This window comes from Carcharodon carcharias, chromosome 14 (genome assembly GCF_017639515.1).
Source record: "Carcharodon carcharias isolate sCarCar2 chromosome 14, sCarCar2.pri, whole genome shotgun sequence".
NCBI classification, from domain to species: domain Eukaryota; kingdom Metazoa; phylum Chordata; class Chondrichthyes; order Lamniformes; family Lamnidae; genus Carcharodon; species Carcharodon carcharias.
The window spans coordinates 44,757,845-44,775,951 of NC_054480.1; the positions used below are offsets into that span (position 1 = coordinate 44,757,845).

The 18,107-nt window shown below is 42.8% G+C and overlaps 1 protein-coding gene across 3 annotated transcripts in view; it reads left to right on the forward strand.

Moving 5' to 3' along the window:
* Nucleotides 1-18,107, forward strand: part of helz2a (helicase with zinc finger 2a) — a 117,453-nt gene that overhangs the window by 17,327 nt on the left and 82,019 nt on the right. The gene's annotated exons all lie outside the window — the stretch shown is intronic.

The following is an 18,107-nucleotide window of genomic DNA, read 5'->3' on the forward strand; positions in this document are numbered from 1 at the left end:
ATATCATCACATTGTGTGCCTCTTTCTCAGATCATTTTTGACATCAGTGATACCTTGATGTTAATGTTAAGTGTGCTTGTGGAAGGAACCTCATTCACATGCTTTGCAGGATCATGTTTATTCTTGGCTGTAAGATTGAGGCAGAAGTGTTCTCCTATCTCATCTGCATTCTTGAAAGGTGAAGATGTAGTGTACAAAGAGAGATGTGTTTATGCATGGAGAAGGGTCATCGTTTGTGCAACTCCATGGCCTGAATTTTCATCTTGGCACGCATGAGCGTGAAATAGTGCGCGATGAAGGCGGGCGAGTACCCTGATATCATCGCGCGATATTTTGGTTGGCAGCGCATAGGAGTCCGCAGCGCACCTGCTGACAATTAAGAGGCTGTTAAGCCCATTAATAAATTAATTGAAGTGAATTTTTCCCTGCCTGTCCAACCTTACGATTGGCGGGCGAGTCAATAGGCCAAACGGCCTTTCAATTTTTTAGGAAACCTCATCCACAGGCAGGATGAGGTTTCCAATGTTAATTAAAAATAAAATAAAAGTTTTCAGAACTCATTTTCAACATATCTCTGCTCATGTGACAGAGTCTCATGAGGGGGCATGTTTTCTTTTTTTCTTAAAACTTTATTTTTAATGTGGAAAATCTTCAGCTCCCCAAAGCAGCTCTGTGCCTTAAGGGAGCTTCCTGTGAACGCACACGTGCATGCGATGACTTCCGCACTTGCCCTCCTCCCCACCCCCCTCCACCCTCCACAAGCAGCACTGAGCATTTCAGCACACGATTCTCACTAGCTGGCCGTTAATTGGCCAGCCAGTGTGAAATGGTGGTCGAGCCCTGATCGTGGGCAGCGGAACATTGCGCAGCTGCTCTTGGGCCCCCTGCCATGGCTGCCCAATGAGGAGAAAATCCTCTCCCATGTGCTCTCTGTCATCTGACAGGGTTTTCAAGCTATGAGCCCATACTCAGAGCTTATGTACGTTCCTGTCTGCCAACTGTGTTTCCAACTTTCCTAGTATACATCAGCTACGCCCACCAATAAGTGGGAGTACCTTGCCACCTCAAGCTGAAGCTCTGCCCCTCTCAGCCATATTATTGCCCTGGCATTCGAACCTACAACCTTGATCGATTCTCAACCTGTAATTGTCAGCATTGCGGCCTCAAGGCTTTCGTCATGATGTTGGGTTGCAGCGCTGTCGAACCCGTCACCTAAGCACTCGCTGAGACTTGTGATGCTAATTGCAAATGGTGCCTTTTGGTGGTCAACAGAGCCTTTGAAAATGCTCAGGCAGTACACATCATTACTTTAGACAATGTTGTGAAGGAGCAATGGGAGAGGAGCGAGGATGTACTGAAGCTGAAGTCTACACTTCATTCGCAATAACTCAGCACCTTAAGGGCCTCATGGTGTCTGAGCATTTTGGAGGTCGCAAAGGCCAAGGCTGGCCATGAGAGCACAATGTATGTCTTAAAGAGGAGGTATATTAATGTCTGGCATGCAAGCGGTTGAATGTCATCATCTTCAGGTGCTCCACATGCATGGTAAGGTGAGGATAAAAGCAGGCCAGCATCCCTAACTTGAGAGCGCCAGATGTTAATGTAATAGAGAAGAAGGGTGACACAAATGGTTGAGTTATATTTGATTAGATGCACACCCGTGGAATGTCCTCGGCTGCCTCGGCCCAAGTGCCACCTATCAGTTTTGCCATCAAGGTTACACAGAATGTGTGGTCCCGTTGCTGGAGATGGATCTCCTTGAGGAGCTTCATCAGATTGAAGGCACACAACTACAAGCTCACTGAGGACAGTGGAACAGCTCCTAGGTCTTGAATGCTGTCATTGTGGGATGCTGGAGATACGCTTGAAGAGGCAGCATTTTTTGACATTTGATGCTGGTAATCTCCCTTCATCTCAGGAAGGACACATACTCCCGATGCTTCATCATCCTTCAAAGGATCAGGACAATGTCAGCCTGATGTGTAACTATTCACTCTCCTATTGAAGTGCATGGTTGAAATGAGAGTGCTAATGTTGGCTCGTGATTGAGGGCACTTGTCTAAAAGGGTACTCACTGCAACTCATCATACTCGTCATGGAATCTGGTGGCTATGAGGGCTTCACGCGCATGCCTGCCTCATCTGTCCAGTGCAATGGCCTCTTCCCCTGAAGACTTGGCTTCCTCTAACTCAACACCGTCATCCCCTTCAATGTACTCTCATCGGAGGAGACATGCAAATCCTCCATGTCAGCATCTGGCAAGTCCTTGCCCCCTTTGCAGTATCAGGTTATACAAACTGCTTTTACGACAGTGGTAAACGATTTTTTCTGATCTCGTGATATGTTCATATCCTGCCTGACATGATGCTCACCATAGGCGGGGCCAGAAAATCCCACCCATGATCTCTGCTCTATTCTCAGAGGCCTGCTTCAGTACCAGGATCTGTTCAAAGACTGCCAAATAAAAAACAGTTCAATTCAGAGAGAACCTTGCTTGTTTCCATGTCATATGAATTCTCAGTGAGTTCTGAACTGCCAAACAGAAAACACAGGCTCACCCAACCTCACTGCCATTAGCTTTCAATTTATCTTTGCTTCGTAGCTGTTCACCCCCATTGAAATCCCGGGTCACGTGGGCATTTTGGGGAACCTAATGATGTCATAATCAGGAAACCAATTAACCCTCTTTCAGAATACTCCCTAGCCCACGTTGGACTTAAAGGGACGTCACACAAAAAGAAAATACATGCTTTCCAAAACACATAGGTTATCACAAAACAATGTGTGAGTATTTTATCCACCTTACAGTTTCTATGTAGCCTAATAGTAAAACAAATGTAGAACAAAATCTTTTCACTTTAACCTTTATCTTATCAATTTTATTCATATCACTCTGTTATATATTTATGATTGCATTTTTTACTTATTTATCAACTTATTTAACAAACTCGTGGTTAAGTTAGTAAACTCAGAGAAAGCACATTGATGTTTGAGAAATGGGTATGAAAACTGCACCCATTTTCACTCTCCAACAAAGAATAAAATTGGATGAAGTATGAACAGGGGCTGACCCAACCGCACCTCTTTCCTATTTAGTAGATTAGGTTATAATTTGACTTTTCTCATTTTGAGTTAGAGGGTTGAGTTATTGAATATAAATATAAAAGCAATATTGTTTATTGTGAGGGGAATTGAATACAAATGCAGGCAGCTCACCACCACCTCAAGGACAACTCGAGGGTGGGCAATAAATGCTGGCCCAGCCAGCAAAGCCCACATCCCATGAATGAATAAAAAAATTCAGGGCATTAGTGAGACCACACCTGGAGTACTATGCACAGTATTCGTATCCTTATTTAAGGAGGAATGTAAATGCATTGAAAGCAGTTCAGAAGAGGCCTTTTGGACTAATACCTAGAATGGGTGGTTTGTCTTATGAGGAAAGGTTGGACAGGCTAGGCTTAAATCCGCTGGAGTTCATCGCCCCTTGACATTCAATGGTATTACCATCATTGATTCCCCCACTATCAACAAACATCCTGGGGGTTATCATTGACCAGAAACTGAACTGGACTAGCCATATATATACTATGGCTACAAGAGCAGGTCAGAGGCTAGGAATCCTGCAATGAGCAACTCACCTCCTGACTCCCCAAAGCCTGTCTACCATCTACAAGACACAAGTCAGGAGTGTGACGGAACACTTGCCTGGATGAGTGCAGCTCCCACAACACTGAAGAAGCTTGACACCATCCAGGACAAATCAGCCTGCTTGATTGGCATCACATCCACAAACATTCACTCCCTCCATCACCAATGCACAGTGGCAGCAGTGTGTAGTACTGGCAAGATATACTGCAGGAATTCATCAAAGCTTCTTAGACAGCACCTTCCAAACCCATGACAATACCATCTAGATGGACAAGGGCAGTAGATAGATGGGAAAACCACCACTTGGAAGTTCCTTTCCAAGTCACTCACCACCCTGACTTGGAAATATATCGCCATTCCTTCACTGTCATTGAGGCAAAATCCTGGAACACCTTTCCTAGTAGCACTGTGGGTATACCTAAAGCACATTGACTGCAGCAATTCAAGAAAGCAGCTCATCACCACCTTCTCAAGGGCAACTAGGGATGGGCAATAAATGCTGGCCCAGCGAATGAAGCCCACATCCCGTGAATGAATAAAAAACATGCAGGGCATTGGTGAGACCACATCTGGAATACTGTGTACAGTATTGGTCTCCTTATTTAAGGAGGAATGTTAATGCGTTGAAAGCAGTTCCGAGAAGGTTTACTAGACTAATACCTAGAATGGGTGGTTTTTCTGAAAATGAAAGGTTGAATAAGCTAGGCTTGTATATGCTGGAGTTCAGAAGAATAAGAGATGACTTGAATGAAGCATATAAGAAGTGGCTTTGACAGGGTCGATGTGGAGAGGATGTTTCCTTTTGTGAGATAATCTAGAACTAGGGGTCATTCTTTAAAAATAAGGAGTTGCCCATTTAAAACAGCAATGAGAAGAATTTTTTTCTCTCAGAGGGAACTCTCTTCCTTAAGGTGGTGGGTGGGTGGAAGCAGAGTCTTTGAATATTTTTAAGAAAGAGGTAGATGGATTCTTGATAAGCAAGGGGGTGAAAGGTTACCAGGGGTAGGCAGGAATGTGGACTTGAGGTCACAATTAAATCAGCCATTAAACCGGGAGCAGGCTTGAGGGGCCGAGTGGACACATCTTGAGTGTCATGGTGCGCTGCACATGAATGCAAAATGGATGGAATGTTTTCCAGGGCTAGGAATTAAAATTTCACCTGTGATGACAATAGCCAGAATAAATGGACACTCATATTTATCTCTCAGGCTGGCTTCTCACAGGTACAGGGTGAACACATGTGGCAATCTGCGCATCACTGCAGCAGTCAGGAATTTTTGTAAACCTCAAAATTCATGCTGGTCTGTGCAGTCATGGTGTCATGGTGCATTCATACTGAGACATTTAAACGTCACAGATTTGTTCCAGGAAGCACTCTTAAGGGCTGACTCTTGGGAGATAAGGAATAATCTCTTCAAACTTTGCTCAAATCACCTGTGGGGAACCCCATCAATGAGACAAGGAGCATTACAGCAAGAGCCATGTGACCACCAGGCCAACGCATTGGAGTGCTGAGGTGTGCCTATTGTGGTTCTTCGGTACTCACCATTGAGGATTTCCAGAATAATTGCAGAGTAGAGAGGGTTGCAGGTGAAGGGAGATGAAGGGTCTCATCATTCATCTTTCAATGAGAAGATCGTGGAGGAGGAGAGCAATGAGAGTAGGACACCCATTGCCAGATCAGCTGCTTATATTGCTGACTGAGATGCCCTTATATCACAAAGGTTCACCTAATTTTGACTTGCACCTCAAAACATAACAAATTAGATTCTGCTCTCTGCTCCCACAACCAGGAATGCCCTCCCCATGCACTAAACAGCTCTTCAACCACTCATCCAACCCAATGTACACTCAACTGATGGGTCTTTTCATGCACTGACATTCTTCATGGAACAACGGAAAGGGTGAGTTAGCCCTCAGGATGCAATAATGAACAAGCCCTGGAATTGAAACTAATCAATAGATTTTATGTGGCATTATAAAAAAAAGGAAACTTAACAGGACTACATTTTGTCAGCCATGTGCATACCCTTGGTAATTTAAAATTTATTAAATTGCAGCTTCTTCCTGCTTTTACGTGGTGCATTCTGTGTGGCTACAGAAGAGGTAGAGGGTGGCTGCTCACATCCATGCCCTAATTGCTGAGATGCTCTCAGCCTATGCTGTCTGGGTTCTGAAGACCCTAGGGGTGACGCCAAAGGCAGCTCCATCAGCACCTACACAGGAGCAGACTTGATCATTGGGAAATGAGCTAGTGTGTCAGATTCTTGCTGAGAAGGGAGTGGGGGCCAATGGGTGAGAAGTGGGAGCATTTTGAGTAAAGTTCCCACTTAGAAGTCTCCTTTCATCATCATCTGCTTTGTGGAGCTGCACTACATCATTCTTACCACTGTGCTCCAGCCCAGCTTGGTGGAAATCAGTAATGCATTGTAAGGCCATGGATATGATATTTGGCATCCTCTTTAAGGCGGCAGATATCTCCTGCACAGCCATGTCATGGCCTGCATGGACTCATTTGAGAGCCATGCTTAAAGCTCCATGGAGATGACTACCACCTCCAGGGCAGAGATTCTTGCAATTCCCGTGTCACAAATCCACAAGCATGCAAGTTCGACTCTTCCATCCTCTCTGCTTTTGTGGAGAGTTTATATGGCATGTTGATCAGTACTTGGCTAAGTTGATGATGCAACTTTATCATTCTCCTTCTCAATATGTTTGTGATGGAACAGAACTTGCAGAGAATTGTGTTCTCTGATATTTTCTCTCCACAGTTGTTCCTGTCACTGATGTCTACTCAGTTGTGAGGTGTGAATCACTATGTGAAAACCCAACTACCTATCTACATGGACCCACTGAAGTGAGTGTATCTGTGCTGGTGGGGTTGTACCTCTTCTGATGATGCACCCTCAGAAGGAATGAGGCCCTCTGAAGAATCATCCACATGGATGTCCTGTGACAATTGCTGCATCTGTGAAGAGAAAAGAAAGGGATATGCTTTAGTCACAACAAAGTCAGAATCTTGGCAATCACCATATTCAGTCTTCTTGTTGATTGGTCCTTGAGAAATTAAGTCAGCATATGTGTGTCAGAGGTACTTGTAATTTTATCACCATACATCTGCTAGATCTCTGTATCCCCATCTCTCAATGGGAGTCATGCAATTGTGCCACTTAACTGCAAGGCCAGCTCCTCTGCATCTGTTAAGTGTACTATTTGTGGTGGGCCACCTTCAAACCTCTCAGTCCCCCTTGTGTTTTGCAATCTCTGCATGAGGCAAAAAAAGGACAGATCAGAGAGTGAGTGTTGGTGAGATATTCACCCAGATGGATGACTATGAGACACATGCATCACATTACACAGGATGGATAAATGGGCAGGTGGCAAAGTGCATTAAAAGTGAAGGCTGGGTGCAGCTGAAGGTTGAGCAGGCATGAGGATTGATGGTATGGAGAATGCTTGCACAAATCGTGGCTAGGAGCTTAAATCAATGGATATAGGCGAATTAGGAAGTTCACTCGCTTTTCCTGACTTGGTTAGGACAGCAAATCACTTTCTACATTGAATCCAAAACCAGGGCATGGTGTTCTTACTGCTCACCTCCTTGGCTACCTCCAACCACCCTTTCTTGGTGAGAGCTTAGGTTTCATTCTCCCATATTGATGAAAAGTCTGTTCTTCTTGCTCCTGATTGCACCAGAAGTAATTCCAGTGATGTATCATTGAATCTGGGTGCAGCCCTCACTCTATCTGTATTATCCATTATGACCACCTCCAGTTTACATTTCTGGACTGTCCCTTTAAATGATCATGTGGTTACACATCACACCTGCTGCACAGCTTGGAACCATGAAGCCCAAAAGCCAAAATTAACTGCTTCATTGAATTGCAATGGCGGATTCCATACTGCTGAGGTGACATCCGGGGTTTGGCCGGCAGTTTCACCCCTCCGACTTGAAAGCTGCCTTCAGATTAATACAGGGGGGTGTTGGATTTTCCTCTGGGCTTGGGAAAACACAACCTGCTCACTTATGCACCTTCTGAAATGCAAATCCAACCCATGTGTGACTTTGTCCGGGACTTTGTCTTTTCACGTAGGGTTTGGGTTTGCAGAACATTTTGCGAGTTTGTGAAGAGTGTGGCTGTGGAGGTGGGCTGGTTAGATTCAGTTCTCCAACACAACAGCCCAGCTTCCAACATTGTTTGAAGGCCCCATAAACCTCACCTCCTCAGCCCCCCTCCCGTGCCACCTCCATGCCCCTTCGCTCCTTCACCCAATCCACGTACTCCTTGTTTCGTCCATAACCACTCACCCAGTAAACACTATGTACAGTCCTTAGGAGTTATGAAATAGCAAAGGGAATCATTTTAAAATAATTGGAAAAATAAAAAAACTCTAATAATGTAATAAAGCCTGAATTCAAACACACTATTATTGATACTGGGAAAAAAAACCAATTCCAATTCAAAAAAAAATCCTTTAAGTGAACAACCAAGGAACTACATCAAAGGCAGATGGTCAGGAAACTACAAGACAGTTAGCTTAATATCTGTAGTAGGGAAAATGTAAGAAGCTATTATTAAAGATGTTATAGCAGGGCACTTAGATAAATTGAGGGTAATCAGACAGAGTCAACATGGTTTTGTGAGACAGAAATCATGATTAACCAATTTATTGGAGTTCTTTGAAGAAGTAACATGTGTTGTGGATAAAGGGGAACTAGTGGATGTACTGTACTTAGATTTCTAGACATTTGGTAAGGTGCCACATCAAAGGTTATTGCAGAAAATAAAAGATCATGTGTAGGGGGTAACATCGTATGTTTGTTTGTTCAAATGTATATTCTAGGCGCTCAAAAGTTTTAATCATGCTTGAATCAATAGATCACCTGCTGAGCTGTAGCCATTATCAGATTTTGAAACACAGCCAAGCTTTCATAATGGCTACAGCTGTCATAACAAACCTTCCAGCTACAATGCCTGAAACTGACAGAACATAAGTGGTGTGTGGTGAGAAAGGCAGAGGAATATTGTTTTTACAGCAAAAAAAAACTAACTTCAGCATTTCACATCCCGATTTGCACCTCTATTGGGAGAAAAAATCTGGTCCAGAGTCTCTAAGTCTGTGATTCAGACATTAATTCTTGATAATTCTTCCAGGAACCAACTGATGCTAATGATTTAAGAAGCTGAGAATTTTTAATTAACTGAGCAAAAAAGTGCTCCTAATAATTACTGTTGCAATAAATCATTCAATGAGAAACTTAATTGTTGCCTGATGCCTCTGGATACATTGCTTGGCCATTGAAATTAACCAAAAATTGATTAATATAAGGTTCTATTATCCACTGTTGTAGAAGAGAGAGATTACTAAGAAAGTACGTAACTGTAGTGCAATATAGTGAAGTAAAACCTATTTCTAATAATCTCAGTTAAAGTGAAACACTTCAGGTTTGGTTTTGTAACTTAAGATCAAAGTTGAGTGTTAATTGACTCGAGGCATAAAGCAAACTCTGACTTCTTCAGAGTGAAGCCAGAAAAGTTGTAACTCCTGGGCCTCATCTACATAATGACCCATTGAAGAAAACCTTTTCTAGGCCTGCTTTTTTGTTTAACCAGCCAGACCAGAATGTAATGAAACATTGTCATTTGAGGACCTGTTAGAACATGCCAGTTTAAATCCTTTTATTGGTCCTCTTTTGTTTTACTGCATTTTTATTACTGGTACCAACTCATATAGCTGACACATAAATATTATGTATATTATCTGTCAATATTATCAACAAATTATTGTGTGTGTAATTTCATACCAATTCAGTTATTGATAGCATATTTAAAGAGAATACTGAATACGTTAAATCTTTACAAAAGCAAAATACTGCAGTTGCTGGAAATCTGAAATAAAAACAGAGAACGCTGGAAATGCTCAGCAGATCAGGCAACATCTGTGGGGAGAGAAACAGAATTAATCTTTCATCAGAACTGATCTTCCATCTGTTTAGAACTGACCTTTCATCTGTTCTAGTGTAGGTAGATTCAAAGAAGAGAAAAAGATAAAATACTGCTAAAAACGAATGGCAGACAAGTTTGAATGTTTCAGTGTAGCCCACCAAACAAATGAAATCTATTACTGTAATAATGTTTTAAATTATTAACCTTAAAGAGATCAAAGGTTATAGAGCTGCAATTATCGCTAATTCAGTATATAAGGAATTGTGAAATATGCTACATCAACAATAAGAAATGAAAATCCCAGAGTGTAAACATGCATAGAAAAAATAAGAAATAATATGTCTAATATGTGTATATGTATATGTATATATATAGTAACTTTGTATTAATTTATGATGATGTACCCACCAACCTCCCACCCTCAGTTCTTTGATTTTAGCTTGTAATATCCTGCCTCTAATATTGTATCAGGACACACATTCTTACATCTCCTGACTGCATAGATTAATAAAATGTACAGCAAGAAGTATAGAAACTTTGATGGCTATGTTAGCATCTTTGTACTATATAAAAGCACACTACTTTGTCACTCTGTCAAATAGTATGAAAAAAAACCTCTATTCAAAACGCTTCAGTTTGTGAATGTATTCCTGTATTGAAAGAAATGTTAATATGCTTTGAATAATTTAATATATTCAGTAAGATTTAAAGAAAAGCAGAAATAGGCAATCTAATGAATCAGTATGGAGTGGTCGGTCTTGATTGATATAGAGTAGAAACAGCAATCATGGCTTCCATATTTATTGGTGGAAAGGGTTAGCAGACTCATCAGAGCTCTTAGTTTAGCTAATTGTTTTTACAGTACTAAATAACAATGATTAAAACTGCGATCAAGACAAATAAGTTGTGTTTTAGTAAAAATTGATATGGATGATGAATAGCTGGTTCTTTAAAGATAAGGACTACAAAATTCAAGATGCAGAATTCTTGTTTTTTGGGATCTATTCTTGGCAGTTTCCAGACATGTGTGCACTGATAGACATTTGGACCACAACATGACTTGGAAAATGCAGTTCTGAAGAAGTCATATTCAACGCGAAACGTTAACTGTTTCATTCTTCACAGATACTGCCAGACCTACTGGGCTGGATTTTACCATCGGCGAGTGGGGACGGGGCCTGCTTGCCGATGCGTAAAATGATGCGCGGTGACATTGGGCAGAATCCCCACGCCCCATTTAATTTTCAGGAAGGTGGGAGCGCTGCAAAATCAGCTGCGCACCCGCCAACCTGTCAATGGCCAATTGAGGCCATTGACAGAGCAATTAAAGTAATTAGTGCACCTGCCCGTCCAACCTTAAGGTTGCCGGGCAGGCCAGGAGCCCTGGCGGGAACTAGAAAAAGAAAGAAACCTCATCCATGGGTGGGATGAGGTTTCATGTAGGGTTTTAAAAATTTTAAGAACCTTTTTTGGAAATTATGAACATGTCCCAACTCATGTGACATTGTCACATGAGGGGACATGTTAGGGAAATTTTATTTTTCTATTTTGAGCCTTTTCACATTCTGAGCCGATCTCCCTGAGACTGCACTTAGCCTCAGAGAGATGAGTGCGCTTTTTCACACGCATGCGCAAAAGAGCGCACTCTCGATTTTAGGTATCAGCCCTGCCCGCACAGGGAGCGCATAGCGCTTCCCTGCGGACGTCAAGCTGGGCAGGCCTTAATTAGCTCACCCACGTAAAATGGTGCTGTGCCTCCGATTGTGGGCACCGATCGGAAGTGAGCCCACACGCGCCCGCCCATCAGCTTCTCCCCCAATGGGGGGAAAATTCAGCCCACTGAGTATTTCCAATATTTCTATCTTCATATTAGAAAAGTGGGCTTAGTTGTGTTTTGGGGTCTGTTTTTATCATGTTAGTCAGATTCATGAGCTTGAACTCTATCCCTTTGTTTGTGTACAAAGGAGTGCAAATACAAATATTTAAACACTCATGTTCTGAAACAGAAGCTGACGCGCTCTACTTGCCAACCTCAGGTACATTGCGTGCATTCCAGACTCTACTCTGGCATGAGCTTCAATCATCCAGAGAATTTTGTAACATAGCGGTTGAAAATGGTCTTCAGCAGTTGAGTGAAATGGGTGATAGTAAATCAATGGTTTACTTCTGATTTTCTTTTCCATAAATATGTAATAAATCATTGTTAGAGATTCTTTAAAATTTTAAAATGTAATCTTTTTCTTACTTTTTCTTTCTGCTTCTTTATTTCTCTCTCTTAATCCAATCTTTTTTTCCCCTCTATCTCTTTTTCCTGTAGCTAATTCGCCCTATTCCCTCCTCTGTAATTGCTCTGACTTTCTCAATCCTTAAATCTCATTTGTTAGGGCGATAGGCTGTTGATTTGAATGTCCCTGATGCCTGCTTGCCTTCTTTGTTTCATTAACAGCTCACACTTGCAGCAACAAAAGAAAAAAAATAAGCTGAAAGGTGAGCGGAAAAGTCTAACTGCATGCCATGAGGTACCTTGTGCCAACAGAATCTAGGCTATTGTTTTCCTCTGACTGTACCCAAAACTTTATACAAAAAAATCATATAATACTTTGTACAAAAAGACTTTCCAGTTGCAAATAAAAATGTGATTAGAGATATGACAAAGAGCACCAGAAGTGAGGTTGGTTGGCCAACTCACAAGTAATAGTTGTGTGTCTAATAGCTTACTTAAGTGCCTTGGCTGGTAAGGTACTGAGCCGCACTATCAGGAAGGTGCAAACTTTACATCCATGCTGAATTACTTGGTGGCTGTTAAACTGCTATTATTTATGAGAATTTCCTTGGGCTGTGCACCCTGGTATCCCTCTCTAATATTCTCTCCTGGTTCTGTCGTTTTGCTAGTGCTTTTGGGAGGGCTTTAAACTTACTCGGCCGGTGTGGGAGCCAGGAGAGAATATTAGAGAGGAATATAGAATCTTCAGGGGAGACAGGGGAGGGGATCAAAGAGGAGGAGACATTGCATTATTAGTCAGTTACTGCAGTAAGGAGAGATGATATCTTGGAGGGGGGCATCAAATGAAGCTTTGTGGGTAGAGCTTAGGAATAAAAAAGGGGCAGCCACATTGTTAGGTGTTTATTATGGACCCCCAGATAGTCAGCGGGAAATTGAGGATCAAATATGTGCACAATTTGCAGAGTTGTGTAAAAACAATAATAATACAATAAGTCATGCCTAACAAATTTGATTGAATTTTTTGAGGAGGTGACCAGGTGTGTAGATGAGGGTAATGCACTTGATGTAGTTTATATGGATTTCAGCAAAGCCTTTGACAAGGTCCCACATGGCAGACTTATAAAGAAGGCAAAGGCACATGGGATACAGGGTAATTTGATAAGGTGGATTCAAAATTGGCTTAGTTGTAGGAGGCAGAAGGTGATGACAGAGGGATGCTTTAGTGATTGGAAGTCAGTGTCCAGTGGCGTACCACAGGGATCTATGCTGGGTCCCCTATTATTTATCATTTATATAAATGACATAGATGACTATGTGGGGGTTAGGATTAGTAAGTTTGCGGATGACACAAAGATTGGCCGGGTGGTTAACAGTGAGGTTGAGTGTCGTGGACTATAGAAAGATATAGATGGGATGGTCAAATGGGCAGATAAGTGGCAGATGGAATTTAACCTTGAAAAGTGTGAGGTGATACACTTTGGAAGGAGTAATTTGACAAGGAAGTAGTCAGTGAATGGCATGACACAAGGAAGTTCTGAGGAACAAAGGGACCTTGGCATGTGTGTCCATAGATCTCTGAAGGCGGAGAGTCATGTCAGTGAGGTGGTGAAAGAGGCATATGGGACACTTGCCTTTATCAATCGAGGCATAGATTACAAAACTAGGGAGGTCATGTTGGAGTTATATAGAACCTTGATGAGGACACTGCTGTAGTACTGTGTGCAGTTCTGGTCGCCACATTATAGGAAGGATGTGATTGCACTGGAGGGGGTGCAGAGGAGATTCACCAGGATGTTGCCTGGGATGAAACATTTAAGTTATGATGAGTGGTTGGATAGACTTGGGTTGTTTTCGTTGGAGCAGGGAAGACTGAGGGAGTGACCTGATTGAGGTGTATAAGATTATGAGGGGCATGGACAGGGTGGATAGGGAGCAGCTGTTCCCCTTAGTTGAAGGGTCAGTCACAAGGGGACAAAAGTTCAAGGTGAGAGGCAGGAGGTTTAGGGGGGATGTGAGGAAAGACTTTTTTACCCAGAGGGTAGTGACGGTCTGGAATGCACAGCCTGGGAGGGTGGTGGAGGCGGGTTGCCTCACATCCTTTAAAAAGTACCTGGATGAGCGCGTCATAACATTCAAGGCTATGGGCCAAGTGCTGGTAAATGGGATTAGGTCAGTTGTTTCTCACGTACGGTGCAGACTCGATGGGTCGAAGGGCCTCTTCTGCACTGTATGATTCTGTGATTCTGTGAATACCAGGATGCACAAAATACTGGGAGAGACAGATAGCACTAGTATAGAGAATAGTAAGTTAATAGGTGGAGTCAGAGTAAGGGAGAAAGTAATGAAGTCTAAATCCGGGTTACTGTGCATGAATGTGAATGCACGGAGTATAGTAAATAAGCCTGGGGAGTTACAAGTGCAGATTGCCATGTAGAATTATGATGTTGTGGCGATAACAGAGACCTGACTCAAAGAAGGCAGGACTGGGTGTTAAATGTTCTTGGGTACAAGGTGCTCAGAAAAGATAGGAAAGCAAGAAAAGGACGAGGGGTGGAGGTATTGGTTAAGGAGAGCATTGCAGTGCTGGAGAAAGAGGATTCCAAGAGGGGTCAAGGACAGAATCAATTTGGCTAGAGCTAAGGAACAAAGATTACATTACTCGGTGTAACCTATAGACTCCCAACTAACGGGAAGGATGTGGAGGAACAAATCTGCAAGGAAATTACAGAGAGATGCAAACTTTATAGAGTAGTTATAAAAGGCTACTTTATTTATCCAAACGTAGACAGGGACAGTGATAGTGTAAAGGGCGGAGAGGGACAAGAGTTCCTAGATTGTGTTCAGGAGAATTTTCTACAGTTGTATGGGCAGAATTTTCTGCCTGCCAGGTGGGCGGGCCCAACCCAATCTCCAGCAGGCAGGGAGACGATCCCCACCAGAGAAGCGGGTCCTGCCGCCATTTTATGTGGGCGGGCCAATAAGTCCCGCCCAGCGTGGCATCTGGCGGGAAGCGCTATGTGCTTCCTGTGTGGGTGCAGGGGGATTCCCCAAATGCAAGAGTGTGCTCTTTCGCTAATGCGCACAAAAGATCGCACATCTCCCTGAGGCTAAGTGCTGCCTCAGGAAGATCGCTTACACTTTTAAGAAGATTAAAAATAGAAAAAGAAATTCCCTAACATGTCCCCCTCATGTGACAATGTCACATGAGATGGGACATGTTCATAAATTACAGTAAAGCTTTTAAAAACTTCTTAGAACCTTACATGAAACCTCATCCCGCTGGTGGATGAGGTTACATGTTTTTTCTATTGCCCGCCGGGGCTCCTAGCCTGCCCGCCAACCTTAAGGTTGGACGGGCAGGTCCTTTAATTGTTTAAATGATCCTGTCAATGGCCTCAATTAGCCATTGACAGGTTGGCGGGCGCACAGCTGATTTTGTGCCCCCACCTTCCTGAAAATTTAAGTGGTGCGGGCTGATTTCGGGAGTTCTGCCTGACATCATCCTGTGTCATTTTAAATGTTGGTGAGCGGGCCCCACCCCCTGCTCGCCGACAGCAAAATTCTGCGCTGTGTGTCCAGTCTAACAAGAAAGGATGCATTGTTGAACCTGTATGTTGGAAATGAGGTGAGCCAAGTAGATCAAGTGTCAGTGAGGGAGCATTTATGAGGCAGTGGTCATTTTATTGTACGTTTTAAGATAACAGTACAAAAACACAATGTGCAATCCAGAATAAGAATAATTAACCAGGGGACAGCGAGCTTCAATGGGGCAAGAACAGAGCTGGGGCCAGATAGACTGGAACCAAAGGTTGTCAGGAAAAACTGTAGCTGAACAATGGGCTACCTTCAAAGAAGAAATGGTTTGGGTACAGTCAAGGTGGATTCTCTCAAAAGGGAAAGGTAAAGCAAACAAATCCAGAGCTCCCTTGGATGAAAAAGGAGATAGAAATTCATATAAAGAAGAAAAATTGTGCATATGACAGGTGTAAGGTAGAAAATACAATTGAGAACCAAGCGGAATACAAAGTTCAGAGTGGGTTGAAAAAGCATATTAGAGAAGGGAAGAGGGATTATGAGGAAAGACTGACAGCCAACATAAAGGGGAATCCCAAAGTCTTCTGTAGGCACATAAATAGTAAAAGGGTGGTAAGTGGAGGAGTAGGGCTGATGAGGGATCAAAAAGGGGATTTAAACATTGAGGCAGGAGCATGGCTGAGGTGTTAAAATGAATACTTTGCATCTGTCTTTACCAAGGAACCAGATGCTACCAAGGCCATGGCGACAGAGGAGGAATCTCTGTCACTAAAAGGCTTCAAAATTGGTCAGGAGGAAGTGTTGGATAAGCTGTCGGTACTTAAAGCTGACAAGGCACCAGGGCCAGTTGAGATGCATCTAAGGATATTGAAGGAAGTAAGAGTGGAAATTGCAGGGGCACTGGCCGTAATCTTTCAGTCTTCCCTAGTCTCAGGGAAGGTGCCAGAGGATTGGAAAATTGCAAACATTACGCCCTTGTTCAAAAAAGGTTGTAAGGATAAGCCCAGCAATTACAGACCAGTCAATTTAACTTCATTGGTGGAGAAGCTTCTAGAAACAATTATGCGGGATAGATTAGTAGTCACGTAGAAAAATATGTGTCGACAAGGAAGAGCCAACATGGATTTCTTAAGGGGAAATTGTGTTTAACTAACTTGCTGGAGTTTTTTGAAGAGGTAACAGAGAGGGTTGATGAGGAAAATGGTGTTGATGTGGTGTACATGGACTTTCAAAAGTCATTCGATAAAGTGCCACACAACAGACTTGTGAGAAAAGTTATAGCAGATGGAATAAAAGGGACAGTAGCAACGTGGATCCAAAATTGGCTGAATAATAGGAAGCAGAGAGTAATGGTCAATGGATATTTTTTGGGCTGAAGGAAGATTTGTAGTGGAGTTCCCCAGGGTTCGGTATTGGGACCTTTACTTCTCCTGATAGATATTAATGATCTAGACCTTGGTGTGCAGTGGACAATTTCAAAGTTTGCAGGTGATATGAAACTTGGAAACACTGTAAATTGTGAGAAGGACAGAGCCAAAAGGACACAGACAAGTTGGTGGAGCGGGCAGGTAGGTGGCAGATGAAGTTCAATGCAGAGAAGTATGAGGTGATGCATTTTGGTAGGAAGAACATGGAGAGACAATATGAAGTAAGGGGTACAATTCTTAAGGGGTTGCAGGAGCAGAGGGACCTGAGTGTATAGATCATTGAAAGTGGCAGGACAGGTGAAGAGAGCAGTTACTAAGCTATACAGTATCTTGGGTTTTATTAATAGGGGCATAGAGTCCAAGAGCAAGAAGGCTATGCTGAACTTATATAAGACACTAGTTAGACCTCAACTGGAGTATTGTGTACGGTTCTGGGCACCACACTATAGGAAGGATGGAAATGCATTGGAGAGATTGCAGAAGAGGTTTACAAGAATGGTTCCAGGCTTGAGGAACTTTAGTTATGAAGATAGATTGAAGAGATTGGGACTGTTCTCCCTGGAGAGGAGAAGGCTAAGAGGATATTTGATAGAGGTATTCAAAATCATGAGGGGGCTACACATAGGGAGAAACTGATCCTGCTCATAAAACAATCGAAATTGAGAGGACACAGATTTAAAGTGATTTGCAAAAGAAACAAATGTGATGTGAGAAAAAACTTCTTCACACAATGAGTAATTTGAGTCTGGAATGCACTGCTTGTATGTGTGGCAGAGGCAAGTTCAGTTGAGGCATTCAAGAGGACATTAGATGATTATTTGAATAGAAACATGCGCAAGGATACTGCCTTTTGCAGGAGAATGGCACTATATCAAAATGCTCATTTGGAGAGCCGGTGCAGACATGATGGGCTAAATGGCCTCCTTCTGTGCTGTACCAATTCTGATATTCTGTGAGGCATTCATCCGTGGAGCTGCCACAGAATAGATCTACAGCCTTGTAGCCTGTGGCTGATACAGAGGCCAACAGAAGTAAGGCATTGGAGGGCATACTGGGGGAAGAGAAGGCAGCTCTTCCTCCATTGAGTGACCTCTGGACCCTTATTGCTGCTTCATCTGATCTACAGTTAACTTCCCCAGAACAGCCCTGGGAAGTTATATGAGCACAGGTGGATGGGGGAAATCCACCAGTGACCTGGGCTCCACCACCCTCTGTTATTTTTAATTTTGAATGGGATCACAGAGTAGAATCCTGCTCCGAATGTAATCATGGAGATCTACAATTCTGCTCATAGCATATCCTATTTCTAACATTTAGTAGGCT